This window comes from Coffea arabica, chromosome 6e (assembly GCF_036785885.1).
Source record: "Coffea arabica cultivar ET-39 chromosome 6e, Coffea Arabica ET-39 HiFi, whole genome shotgun sequence".
Classification (NCBI taxonomy): domain Eukaryota; kingdom Viridiplantae; phylum Streptophyta; class Magnoliopsida; order Gentianales; family Rubiaceae; genus Coffea; species Coffea arabica.
Genome location: NC_092321.1, coordinates 35,032,363 through 35,046,053, shown reverse-complemented (window position 1 = coordinate 35,046,053; position 13,691 = coordinate 35,032,363).

Below are 13,691 nucleotides of genomic sequence, written 5' to 3'. Positions count from 1 at the left end.
ACTATAAATCTATAAAAAATTATTAAACCTCAAATTTTATCCTAAAATTCACCAATACTCTGTCCAAAAAACACATTAAAGTATACCAAAGAAAAATGACATTTAAAAGTTGCGATACACCGAATGTTCGGAGATTTTTTTTTTTGGTTTGATTTAAAACCTTAAATTTGTTTTAAAGGGATTAGAAACCCTAAAGTCTAATAAAAAACCCTAGTTTACTTGTGACTAACCGGTTTTCTTAAATCTCTCATTTTTAATCGAAACCCTAATTGTAATCAATGGAATTGTAAAATCCCTCACATTTTGCTTAAAATTCCTTTTATTTGGCATTTATTCCTTTCTAATAGCTTTACTACTCATTCACACTCTCAGTAATTGCAATCAACCATAGAATTAAGGGTTTTCCCTTTCGTTTTCGAGTTATCGTAAATTAGGGTTTTTTTCACCTTTTCGTAGTGTGACCATTCGGTACGGAGTGTGTATCAAATTTGGTGATTAAGAGTGAGTTTTAGATGATATTAAGTGTGTGATTAGAAGTGATAATAATAAGTTAGTGAATTATAAGATATAACCCTAGTATACGCGATTTAAGGAAAATCGGTTCGAACCGACGGGTACCGTTCACTACCGATTGAACACACCATTTGACCAACATTTTATCAAGTTAATCTCATTGTTTTTAGAGCCTAAATATCAGCTCTAAAGCTGATCAAGGTGGCCAAAATTTTTGACGATTTAAACCAAAGGAAAAGAAACAAAATTGAGATGGAAATTGGCGGTGACAAGTGGCATCAATCCATGCATCTTTGACCCAAATTAGGACTAAGCCTTATAACCTTCTTGGACTTCATTTTCCCTTCATTTTTCATTCCTCTTGGCCGAATCTAGGAGAGAAAAAAAAGGGAGAAGAGAACTTCAAATCCATCTTGGGTTTTGCTTGATTGAGTGAGAAAACAAGAAAACTAAACCGATTAACTTGCAAATTGAGAGCTTGGGAAGCTTAGGGAGCTAAATTTCACAAGGAGAGGTGAAGGATGACTCTTCAAGCCCTTTTATTGAGGTATTATGGCTGACCATCATTTCCTTTTCCCTTACTCTTGTTTGAGTTATGTAGTAGCTTGAATTCATGCTTGGTGATATCTAATTTAAGTGATTTTGATGATTGTAGTGATGAATTTTGAGTTAGGGTTTTGAGTGGTTCACTTGTAATTCTTGTTGTTTGGATGGTATATGGTGCATGTAGGCTTGTATAGGAGGTAGGAGTAGTGGTTTTAAGCTAGAAATGGGAAGTTATACCTTGAATACCTTAAATTCCAGAATTGAGATTCTTCATTGTTCTGTTCTGCCCGGTTCTGTTTGACCATAATAGTGGTCGAATTAGGCTTAGTACAAAACATAAAAGTTGTAGTGAATGATATTTTATAAGTTCCTGTAAAATTTTAGCTCAATCCGAGCACTTTAACACATGAAAAGACAAAACTACCCCTGACTGCCATAGGTAGAGCTTTGTGGCTAGTTTTGACATTTTACCAATCTGACCGCATCTGTTCACCCTGATCCGTACTGAATTAGCCTTTGGCCAAAACATAGAAGTTGTAGTTCTATGTCTTAGCTTTCCAATGGCCCTGAAAATGCCTCAATCGGACTTCGGTAGCCTGAGTTATTGTCATTTATGCATAGTGTAGTTAACAAGCCTGATTGTGAGATTCTAGTTCTGTAATTTGAAATTTTGACCTGGATACACTACAAACTGGACTGAGTGGTCTTCATCAAAGTTGTAACCCTTTATCTTATCTTCGAAATGGTATAAATGGTACCCCAATCTGATAAACATAGCTTCAGTTGTGTCCGATACGCTAAGCGACGTCAAATCTGTCTTTTGTTTTATGACTTAAATTTCATTTCCGGACATTTTCCTAGCTTGATTTTGTACTTGTACGACATTGAGCCTATTGAACGGCTATTGAAATGAGATTATTTTATGTGTGACTTTGGGACTGATTTGAGGAAAATATTGAAGCCATAAATGGCTGAAAAATAGGTAAACACAAGGGGCATGTCGCCAAATTTTCACTAGAGGTATAAACCGGTCTTTGGAGTTCTGGTTCGGTAATCTGCAAATTTGACTTGGATACACTGAAAAATGGGTTGAGGTGCCTTCATGAAAGTTGTAACCCTTTGTCTAAGCTTCGAGACACTACCTAATACATTTTGATCCGATAACCACAGCTCCAGATATGGTCAAAATCGTGTAACCCGTTTTGTACCATTTTCATTTCCGCGCACGCGCGCATGCATTCCTTTGCCGTTTTGCAGCTTTGATCATTTTAGTCCTTATTTCCAGTTGTGATGGTCGATTCACTGATTGTTGAGTATAATCTTCCGTCACAGGCAGTGATGAACCGGACGGAGTCGGTGGACCCGTATAAAGTGCCTTGATTTACAAGCTAACTCTTTTAAGTGAGTAATTGGGTTGTTTATTAATGTGAAATTGTCAAAGTGCTTTGTATATGTTAAATGGGTACTTAGGCGAGGGTGTACTTTATCTCACTCGACCTAAGCCCATCCTTTGTTTTGATTTCATATGTGAGAATGCATGCCTTATGTTGAGTATCACCCTTTTTACTTGTTTATTTGGATGTGAGTTTACATTTTTACCCCTGATTATTCACGAAGTATATAGCTTACCCCATTCCATTTATTTTCCTTTGCAGGGGGCCGACGTGGGGAAAGCTCGGGAAGGTGTATAGACTTGGGTTATAGAATAGTTGAATTTGTACTTGTTATAAGTTGACTAGTGAAATGTATATATTTGTCATGGTGGTTATGATAGTAACTTCTCTAGGGTTTGGTTCTTGGTACGAGTGGTATGTATGGTTTAATGTAATAGTCTATACAATTTTTGAAGATGTAATAGTTTAAATAGAACTTTCTTTTGGTGTGAACTCTATTTTCTCGTTTGAGAGTATCAAGTCCTGTTGCGAGCTAGGCAGGCGATCCGCTAAGCCCTTTGGTATGCCTCTGGGTATGGTGGGGTCGTCACAAAAGTGACCGAATTCATTGATTTTCCAATTTTCTGGGCCATATCAGAATTATTCAAAAGTTTGGGGGCCAAAGTGTAATTTTGGCAAGTTCCCATGCAAGTAATCGCAGCTTTCTTTCTCATTGTTCGGCAAAATTCACAGAATGTGAACTAGCCTCTCAAATTTGAAACTCAATTAGAGTTACAATCAAGGTTTAAAATACAACAAGCGGAACTAAAATCGGAGTTTTGAGCGCCAAGATATAGCAGCTCAAAGTTGGCTAAAAATTCCTTATTGATCAAGAATTTCTAGATTTGAAACACGAACTTTGGGACTTCAGTTGGCATTGAAATTGACTTGGAATGGCACCAAATTTGGTATGATTATACTACCATATAAGGGCTACTCCTCTGTCAAATTTATTGCAAAAATTCATACGGGAAGTCAGTTAACAAGACCACTAAAGTTCCAGGAATTTCCAAGGCAAATCTGCCTTATGCTTCCATTTTTCTCTTTCCAAACTTTTTGCCCAATGAAATCAACTCAAACATGGTTCATTTATGAAGAAAAGGTCTAAGAAACATCCAACATACATTTGGTAGGTGATTGACACCAACAGTTTCAAAATAACAAGTCCCAAGTTAAACTAGACCATTTAGCTAGTAAAATTAGGGTTTTCCAGAGTTGCAACAGTTTGGGATTTGGACCATAACTCACTCAGTTCAAGTTGAAATTAAGCATGGTTGGTGGCGTTGGAAACTACATTCCTAAGGCTACATTTCATTAGAATAAATCACTTTGAAATGCAGTTCATAGCTATCTCAAATTCAAGCAACAATTCCCAGCACATCACTGACTCTCTAGCACAGCAATAAAACAGAACAGGTAACTTTGAAGAACTAGTGCGGCTCACTCAAGTTGAATCAGGGGATGCATTTTATACCGTTAGAAAACTGGAAGTATCTAGTTTCAAATTCCACAAATGGAACTCAATTTTGACATCAGAGCAAAGAGTTATGATCATTTAAAGTTTGCTGCCAGAGCACCTTTGTACACGTTTTCCAGGTTTGAAGAATTTTCTAAAATGCAACCTTTAGCCAACCAAATCAAGTGATTTTTGGTGAAAATTTTCACACAACCTATACAACATATCTATATCAAAATCAAGGCAATTTGATGTCAAAAATTTTGAACTAAGGTTGCGGCAAGAACAGGGCAGAATCTGCTCTTTCCTCCCTTTGCTTTCATATCAGACCAACAAGTCCATTGTGGAATTTCATAGAGCCCACTCTAGTGATTTTTAACCAATCAAAACTACCCACATGAAGCTACAAGCTTCCAAGTGAAATTTACCTTACTAAAACTAAGATTCAAAGGTTGGATGATTATTACTTCCTAGATGATGATAAACCAGAAAATTTTGGTCACTAAGCTCCAAGAGAACCGTGAGAATGAAGCCCTCTTCCTAGTCCAAGATAATCTCCAAGTTGTTTTGAGGTTGTGGTATGAATTTGAAGTGATTTGGTGCAAGAAAATGAAGTGAGATGATGAAACTTTTGGCCTCCTTCTTCCTTGGTGTGTTCGGCTGCCTTGAGAGAGAAAAGAGAGAGTAGAGAGTGTTGTGGCTTCTTGAGGAAGATTGGTAGGTAAGGCTTTAAGTGTGCACAAAAGTCAACTCTTCAATAGTGCGCGTACGCGCGCGTTTCGTGCCCATTTCCTCTCGGGTTTGTTTCACTTGTGCACTAAACCTTCAAATGTAATTCCTTAAATACCATATTTATCCACTGTTAGTAGTCAAAAATAAATTTCTAAAGTCCATCTATTAGTCGCGCGCGTAAAACGCAAACTTTCGACTCGTGCGCGATAAAGAGAAATTTCTAAGAAATTCTCGTAACGATAATATAACTAACTAACACTAGGATAATTATTCATAAAAATACCTATATTAAAACTAACGTATGAGTTCTCAAATCTCCAAGGTCACTGTATTCTCAAATCGATTATTGCCTCCAAATGCATATTCACTAAATCTCACTAAACGAGCTTCTGAAAATTAAATTTATTAACGGGACATTTTAAGAATATATGCAAGTCATAGTTCCATGTAAATGGTTCTAAAAGAGTTGAAATAAATTATTCAAAGAAAATGGATGAATAATTATTTCAATAAGCTAGTAATATACAGTAAAATAAGAAAAATTTTCGGGCCCTCACAACTAGGCTACCAGACATACACGAAACGATGAACCAATCCAAGATATACCCACTGGATCCCCGAAGAAATGCCAAACCTGTGACACAATGTCACCTTCAGCAAAGACATGCTCTAGCGTCTCGATATTCGGGGATGGGCAACACCCACACCTGGAAGGCCCATGAACCTCAAATTTCCACAAGCAACAATCCACCGGTAAACGACCACGTAATAGTTGTGTGGCAGCCCCACCTCCCCCTAAGGCGAACCAAAGGGTTCGGCGGACCGCCTGCCCAACTCTCGCCGGGACTACGGATCCGGAACGAGCGTAAACCCTACCAACCGCTCAAAAGAACTTCAAGAAGATAACATTCACTGTCTGAAACCCAACCAAGCACAACAACTTTAGATAACCCTAGAAAAGAACATTTCCAAACCCAATCAACTTAGGAACATGGTTAAACACTTTTATATACACATGGTTGCAAATTTACAATTCAAAAGGGAATTGTTTGGTTAAAATACATTTAAGGTTTTCCAACCATCGAGGAGCTATACAAAAGAATACTAAACTAGCTCAACTCATGCTTCAAAACATCAGTCTTCAAAAGGTGATTTCCTGTAAGGAAAACAAGGATAACGGAACGGGGTGAGCTAGAAGCTCAATGAGGTACCAACAGTATAAACAGTAGAATCAGTAGAATTCATGTGAAAGCACTTTGGAGGCACATATTCACATCAAATACGAGAAATGAATGAATGTCACAATGTAAAGGATACAGGTGGCTCTTAGGAGCCAAATCCCCGTTGCTATACTTGATCCAGTCTTGTTGACCCTCCGTCAACGTTCAAGTAAAGGAACTAGTCCAGTAGATCACCACTATAACGCCAAAATCCCGTACACCAAACATACCCCTTACCGGGCCCGAACGCCAAACAGGAACAGGAATGGTAATACTCGAGTATACCGGAATCAAGAGTCTCAATACCCAAAGATTCCCCCAGGAACAGGCACCCATGGTTTGTCAATTATCTCGACCAAGCCCCCGCTGGTTCGATTTAATTAACTCTCCATGAGGTTGAGCTCAGGTTTAACAGGAAGGTCGTTGGATACTCTTCCAAACGACATCATAACAAGTGCAAGTAACAAGTTCAAGTACATGACAAGTACAAGTAATAGATTCCAGTTTGTTCAGTACAGGCAAGAGAACGAGTGTGATAAAGTACACCCTCATCTCATACAAGATAAACAGTCAGGAAAGACATTCAACTAGCAATTGGCAAGTACAGGAAACCCGTTTAGCAATAATTCAGGGGAGTGGTACACTCACCTGATCAAACAAGGATAATTTCAAAAGTTTCCTTCCCAAGTGTGGCTTTACTCGCTGGCACCTCCTAGAACAATTAAGGTAAACACTTAAGACTCGACTCCAAGACCGAGTATGGAATTTGCAAGTGAGACTCGGTTACGAGCCATATGCCTAGTCAAAAGAACCATTAATGCAAAGCAAAGAGGTGACCTCGGAGTGAAAAGGTAACAATTAGTCTTAAAGGCATGAACAACCTCAAAGCCCTACCAACAATGACTGACCAATTCCAAATTTGAAGTAGATAATGAAAGCAAGATCAATACTAGGAAAACAGGATTTTCCAGTTCCGCGCAACCCTATATGAAAAATCATATCTCAAGTTTTGTAAGTCCAAAATTAGTAAAAGTTATACCGTTGGAAAATACATTCAAAGGGCTCTAACTTTCCAGAAAACATCCTTATAAGATTCAGAACGCAAGTCAGTCAAATTCAAGCTTCAAATTGCTGCTTTATCCAGTGAAAGACAGAACAGGTACAATATTTCAGTCAACTTTGAAAAATCACCATAAATGGTACAGACATAAAAAGGATCCAAAATTTATACAGTTTATAGCCCTATGAATCTAGTTTAAAACGCAATAAACGGAAGTCAATTCCGACATTCCTACATCAAGATATAGCAAATTTCCCGAGACTGTGCAGAAGCTCCGCGAAAATTTTGACAGCATTTCCCTTGTCTTTCTTTACTTTCCAACCAAACCTCAACACCCACAAATCACAAGCTATCAAACACCTTTAATTAGAGCCACCATAAGGCTCGAATACGAGTCATAAACCAAATCCACATATCACTAGAGTAAAATCATATGGAACGTATGAGTGAAAAATCAAACTAGGACATATGCGGAAACAAAGTTTGGGTTGGAAAACAAAAGGCAAATTTTCTGTTGCTTAGCGGAATTAACACAACTGAAGCTATCCTCGTCGGATTAAGGTATAATTTACACCGTTTCAAAGCTAAGAGAAAGGGCTATAATGTTGAAGAAGGCCACTCAGTCCAGTTTGTAATGTATCTAAGTCAAATTTATAAAAACAACCCCAGATTTTCCAATTCAAAGTTTACTGTGGCAGTCCGGATTCATTCAGTCATATCTCAGCATATACAACTCCAATTCAAGTGATTCCAAATCCATGTGAAAGCTAAGATACAAGGCTATAAGTCTTAAGAAGACACTGACAACCAAATCAGTAGTATTCCTGGTCAAACTAACCAATTACAGAAGCGGATTAGCAGGTTCGGACATAAACAGGGCAGCAGGGGTATTTCGATCTTTTCACAGGCTACATTGCTCTGATTGAGCTGAAAGTTTTCAGGAAACTATAAAATACCATCCTCTACAACTTTCATGTTTTAACCGAAGGCTAATTCGGCCTCTAACCTAGTCAAATAGTACCGGGCAGAACAGGCTTCATAGAAACCCTAATCTGGAATTTTTTTCTTCAAACCAGAAATTTTCCACTAATCATTACAATTATCATACCAAAGCTTCATTCTAACCCATACTAGACCATCATACATGGCCAAACAACATTAAACATATAAAAACAGAAAAAATTTGCATAAAATCAAAAATTCATCAAACACCACCAAAATTCATGAAAACCTCCACAAAATCACCTAACTAACCTTCACAAGTCATGAATTTATCATTATCAAAGCCAAAGATGGAATTTCTTGACTACTCACCTTGAAATCTCAAGAAAGGAAGCAACTTACACCACTATCTTTCAAACCACTTCACCTATTACTTCACTACCACCTAGCTAAGGATTTTTATGGAGTGATTTGAAGTTTTATCGGTTAAGTTGTGAGATTGAGCAAGATTGAGTAGAAGAAATTTGATAGCTTTTCTTTCTTTTGTTCTCCAAGAAATTCGGCCAAAAGAGGGAAAAATAAGAGGATTTTTGGCCAATTTTTGGTATTTATTTGGTAAAGGTGGTAAGATGGTCTTATGGTCAAATTCCAAGTCCAATAGCAAAGTGACATTTGTCCCTCTCTTTAATGCTAGGTTATCCTTTTGTCTCTCCACTCTTATCCATACAACAACCTCTAATTATCTCATAACACCCGATAAATTAAACCCAATATCCAAAACCTAACCTAACGGGCCGAATTTTTCTTAACTTTTCGCACTAGCGGGTCTCACGTCCGGTATACGCTCTTAATTTCTCAAAAACTAATCGATACTAGAAAAATCATTTAAAAACTATATTTACTCATAAAAATTACTTTTAAAATTTTTCCGAATAATAAAAAAAATATGGAAAAACGTGCAATTAAACGAAAATAAAACCTAGAAATTCAGAAAATTACGAGTCCTCACAAGTTGTAATAAGAAGAATGAGATTTTCAAGGGTAACACCGGATGCCATATTCTTCGAGACATGAAGGAGCTATTGGCATGCCGGCGCACAAGCTGAAACGGAGACTGTAGGGTAAACCGCCCCGATTGTGACGGTCTCCATACCATTAAATCAGGAAGATGGCCTACCGGAGGAGCAACCTGAACAACCTCACTGACGACTCCATTTGGCACCCATTGCTGAAGAAGCTGAAAGTTCCAAGATCCATTAGTTACAAAATCAGCAACCAGATGATCCGACACACTATCCAGCCGTGAAGCCAATGAACCAGTCCCAAGGCAATTGTCAAACTAGAAATTTGAGCTACCAGAGTGCCCAATCCATCCAATGTAACATTCCGCAAGATGAGCACCACCACCATCCTTCTCCATACTTGCGACCCCTCATCACGATATACCAGATTAGGATGCACCTGCGCGCAATACTTAGCCTTCATGAAGGTCGCCCAAAGAGATGACAAGGAACGGAAGCTCCACCACAACTTGATGGAAAATGCACCATGAATATCCTACAGTCGTTGGAATCCCATGCCCCCCTCTTCACCTGGCACACATAGTTCCTTCCATCCAATCCAATGCAATTTGTGACCCCACTCGGAGTCACCCCAGAGAAAATTTGAGAACCTGCCTTCAATCTCTTTGAATACTGATTTCGGAGGTGATGCAGCCATTAAGAGATAGACCGGTAGGGCGAGGACATGCTTCAACAGCACAATCCTACCCCCAGTAGACAAGAACCTGTTCTTCTAGGACTCAACCTTGCTCACCACGGCCTGGCATAATCCAGCAAAGTACTCCTTTCTTCGCCTCCCATAGTACAGAGTGTACCTTAGATACTTGATGGGAAATGCCCTAAAATTGAAGCGCGTTACCTGCTGGATCATCGTCCTCCTCGGTCTACCTAAGCTGTCATGAACCAAAAATCAACTCTTCATTTTATTGATCTGCTGTCTAGAGGTCGCCTCATACTCCTCTAATACCCTCATTACTAGCCTGAGAGAGGCAGAAGTCGCACTAGAAAAAATTAGCACATCATCAGCATAGCCCAAATGCGTAATAGTTGGGCAACCTCTTGGGATCCTGAAGCCTTGAAACCCCCGTTGATGTACAAGCTAATTTAGAGACCGAGATAATACCTCCGCCCCGATGATAAACAAAGCAGGCGACAATGGATCCCCCTGGCAAAGCCCTCGAGTTGACTTAAAGAAACCGCAGAGCAAACCATTTATAATTACGGAGAAGCAAACATTGAAAATAATCCGCCAGACCATATCAATCCAGTGTTCCCCAAAGCCAAAAGCTCGTAATACTTTTACCAAGAATGGCCATATCATCCTATCATAAGCTTTCGTCATGTCAAGTTTGAAAACCACATTACCCTCGCGCATCTTCCGGTTGATGCCCGCAATGATCTCCTGAGCTAGTACGTAATTATCTGAAATGGACCGGCCCCGAACAAACCCGCTCTGATTCATTGAGATAATCTTAGGTAAGATAGGCGCTAGATGACAAGACAGAATCTTTGAGAAGATCTTATTCACAAAGTTACAAAGACTGATAGGACGAAACTGTGAAAACTCCTTCGACTGCTGCACCTTGAGCAACAAAATGATAGAGGTAGTAGTGATTCACCTTGGAAGTTCAGCACCGCAAAAGAAACTTTGGACAGCGTTATACACATCACCACTAACTATCTCCCAGGCCGCGGAGAAGAACCTGCCAGAGAAACCATCAGGACCTGCAGCACTATTCCCATCCATTTCACAAACAATCTGCCACACTTCCTCCAAGGATGGGGCCTCCTCCAACTTCTCATTGTCCTCCATTGATATCAGCCGAGGGATGACATTAGGCACATCCCTTATACCAGGGGCATCCTTCAATAAGAATAAGGAGGAGAAATACCGCACCGCCTCCTCTCCAATGATTGCATCCTCATTGACCCATTTGCCATAGACTTCTGAATCCGGTGGATTACCGATTGCATATGCCGTTGCTTTACCACCGAGTGGAAAAACTTGGTGTTACAATCACCTAAAGCCAGCCATTTGACCTGAGCTATTTGCTTCCACAGCAACTCCTCCATGGCTAATGCTCGTCTCCAAGAAGCCTGGGCCTGTTACATTTCCGCATGTACCACCTCAAACCCTCCTTCCTCTAACTGTCTCTCTAACCATCCAACCTCCTCTTCAACCTTTGCCAAAAAGTTTTCCACGCAGTCCTTGTTCCACAGTTGAAGATGCCTCTTTAGCCGCTGTAACTTAGAGCAAAGCACATGCATCGGGGGCCCGCCGCACTCTTGCTGCCATGACTCTTTCACCGCACCTAAGAAATCCTCACGATCCGCCCAAACATTGATGAACCGAAATGGACGGGGTTTACCATCCATCCTTGTAGCAGTGGAGAGCAACAATGGCGTATTATCAGAGGGATGACGCTCCAAATGAGCAACAACAATCGATAAACCAGCATCAAAACACTCCACATTCAGCAATAAACGGTTTAACCGTTTCCAAATCCTAGCTCGGCCGTGGCGATTATTGCACCAGGTAGAATTAGAACCTGAGAACCCGCCATCTACCAAACCAGCAGCACTCATGAAAGCCACAAAATCTGCTGCCTCATCAACAGTGAACAGCTGTCCCCCCTTTTTTTCCTCATCCCCAACAACAACATTAAAATCACCATACACCAGCCAGGGGCCGTGCGATGGTTTGCATTGGAGCAAACCTACCCAAAGAGCCTTCCTTCCCTCCCCAGTGGTAGCAGCATGTACCACCGAGAAGGAAATTGAGCTCACCAAATAGGGATGTTGAATAGACAAAGATAAAACCTGAGTACCCTCACCCACAATGGAACAACAAAATGGAGAATTATAGAAAACCCACAACAACAGCTCAAAATGAGAAAGCACATAATCAAATTTCAATCTAACCTGAAACTCCTCTGCCAAAGACATTTGAACATGCGTTTCACACACTACAAGCAATTGGATATTATGAGACACAACTAATTTTCACAGTCTACGCAAATGGGACACCTTAGCCATACCCCTAATGTTCCAGAACAGTGTATTAATCATGAGATAAATGTTGGAAAAGTTTTGTGAAGCCCTTACCGTAGATCGCAGTTCCCTATCCGATAGGAATCTCGCATGCATGCCTTTGGACTTGCCCATGACCACCCTAAAGGAATCATCAAGGACCTGAAGGGACTGCTTAGACGGCTGTCCAACCTCACCAGCACCCAGCCCATCCCTCAACGCCATACCCTGTGGAGAGAGGTTACCTGCTGCAGCCACATACTCAACTTCGAAGGCTACTCTCCTCCCCATTCCATTCTCCTGGAAACCTATCGCTGGACTGAACCGCACCACCACTAGTCTGCACCTCCCCGCAGTCACCCATAGCCGAAGCAACCTCCAAGGGTTCGTTGGACAGCAGCGGAGAAAACTATCCCGGGACCAGATGTGACTCTAGAGCAAGTTCGGCTATGACCCTCGCGTTCTCACCAACCTGAACCTCCATGGGCGACAACGCCTTGGCAGGGGAAGAACCTGCCTGACCTAAGCCTAGCATCTGGGTCTCCCGCACAGGTGAAGCCAGGAGCTCGCTGTTTGTCGGTTGTTCTTGCCCATCCAGCGGCAAGTCTTGCAGTAGGATATCCTCGCCCAGGGGTTGTCTCCCCCTCTCATCAGCTTGCGTACCAGTCCCATGCACCTTCCCACTCCCCGCTACAGTCACATCCCCCTCTGGAGCAGCAACCACCTTCGGTGTCCATGTTTGGCATTGAAGATCAGCCTGAGGCCTGCCCCCCAAAACCTTCCCCATCCCCATCCGACATGCTTGTGCCATATGACCAACTTTGTAGCAGGAGGAACAGAAATCTAGGAGGTTCTCATACTCCACACGTTGCCAGAAGCCCCTCACTGAACCATTACCAATCCATAGTTTGTTAGGAAGCTCTTGCTACAGATTGACCTCTACACAAACTCTTGCCACGCTCGGCCTCACCAGAGCAACTGTAGACGTATCCATGTTGAGAGGTTCTCCAATCAAACGCGCAATCGAAAACAATGCTCCTTTGGCAAAATAATGAATCGGCAAACCTGGGAGAGAAACCCAAACTGGGGCAATGGGGGATTCCACATCGACCGAGAAGACGGGTGACCATTTAAACATGCACATAACAAAACCTTGGAAGTTCCATACCCCACGAAGCCAGCAACGTAAGTAATCCTCCTCCAAGGTGAACTTGATCAAGACATGCCTAGGGTCAAGCAACCCAAGGCTATACACACCCTTGTAACCCACAGCCTGAAAAAACTTCCGGAGCTCCTCCATAGTCGGTCGCCCTCTAGAAAATTTACCTACCAGCGCTAGCTTGAATGGTGCTGAGAGTGCAAAGACATCCCCATCTAAGAAAAACACAGCCGGCTTACCCTTGAAGGAGGAGGGGTCCTTCACCACTTCAACCAATAGGGACATTTGTCTAAAGCCTATCCATCACACCTAACCCTCTTGCATGGCCTCCACTTGGCTACTATGCCCCTAATACACCTGTCTAATAATCTCATATTACACTTGACAAATAATTTCCTATTACACTTGTCTTCTTATTTTATTTATTTATTATATATTTTCCAAAAACAATTTAGGTAAACAAAAACAAAACAACAAAACAAAAAAACAATAAAAAACAAAATTTTAATTCCTAATTGCAAATGCATTGCACAATTTTC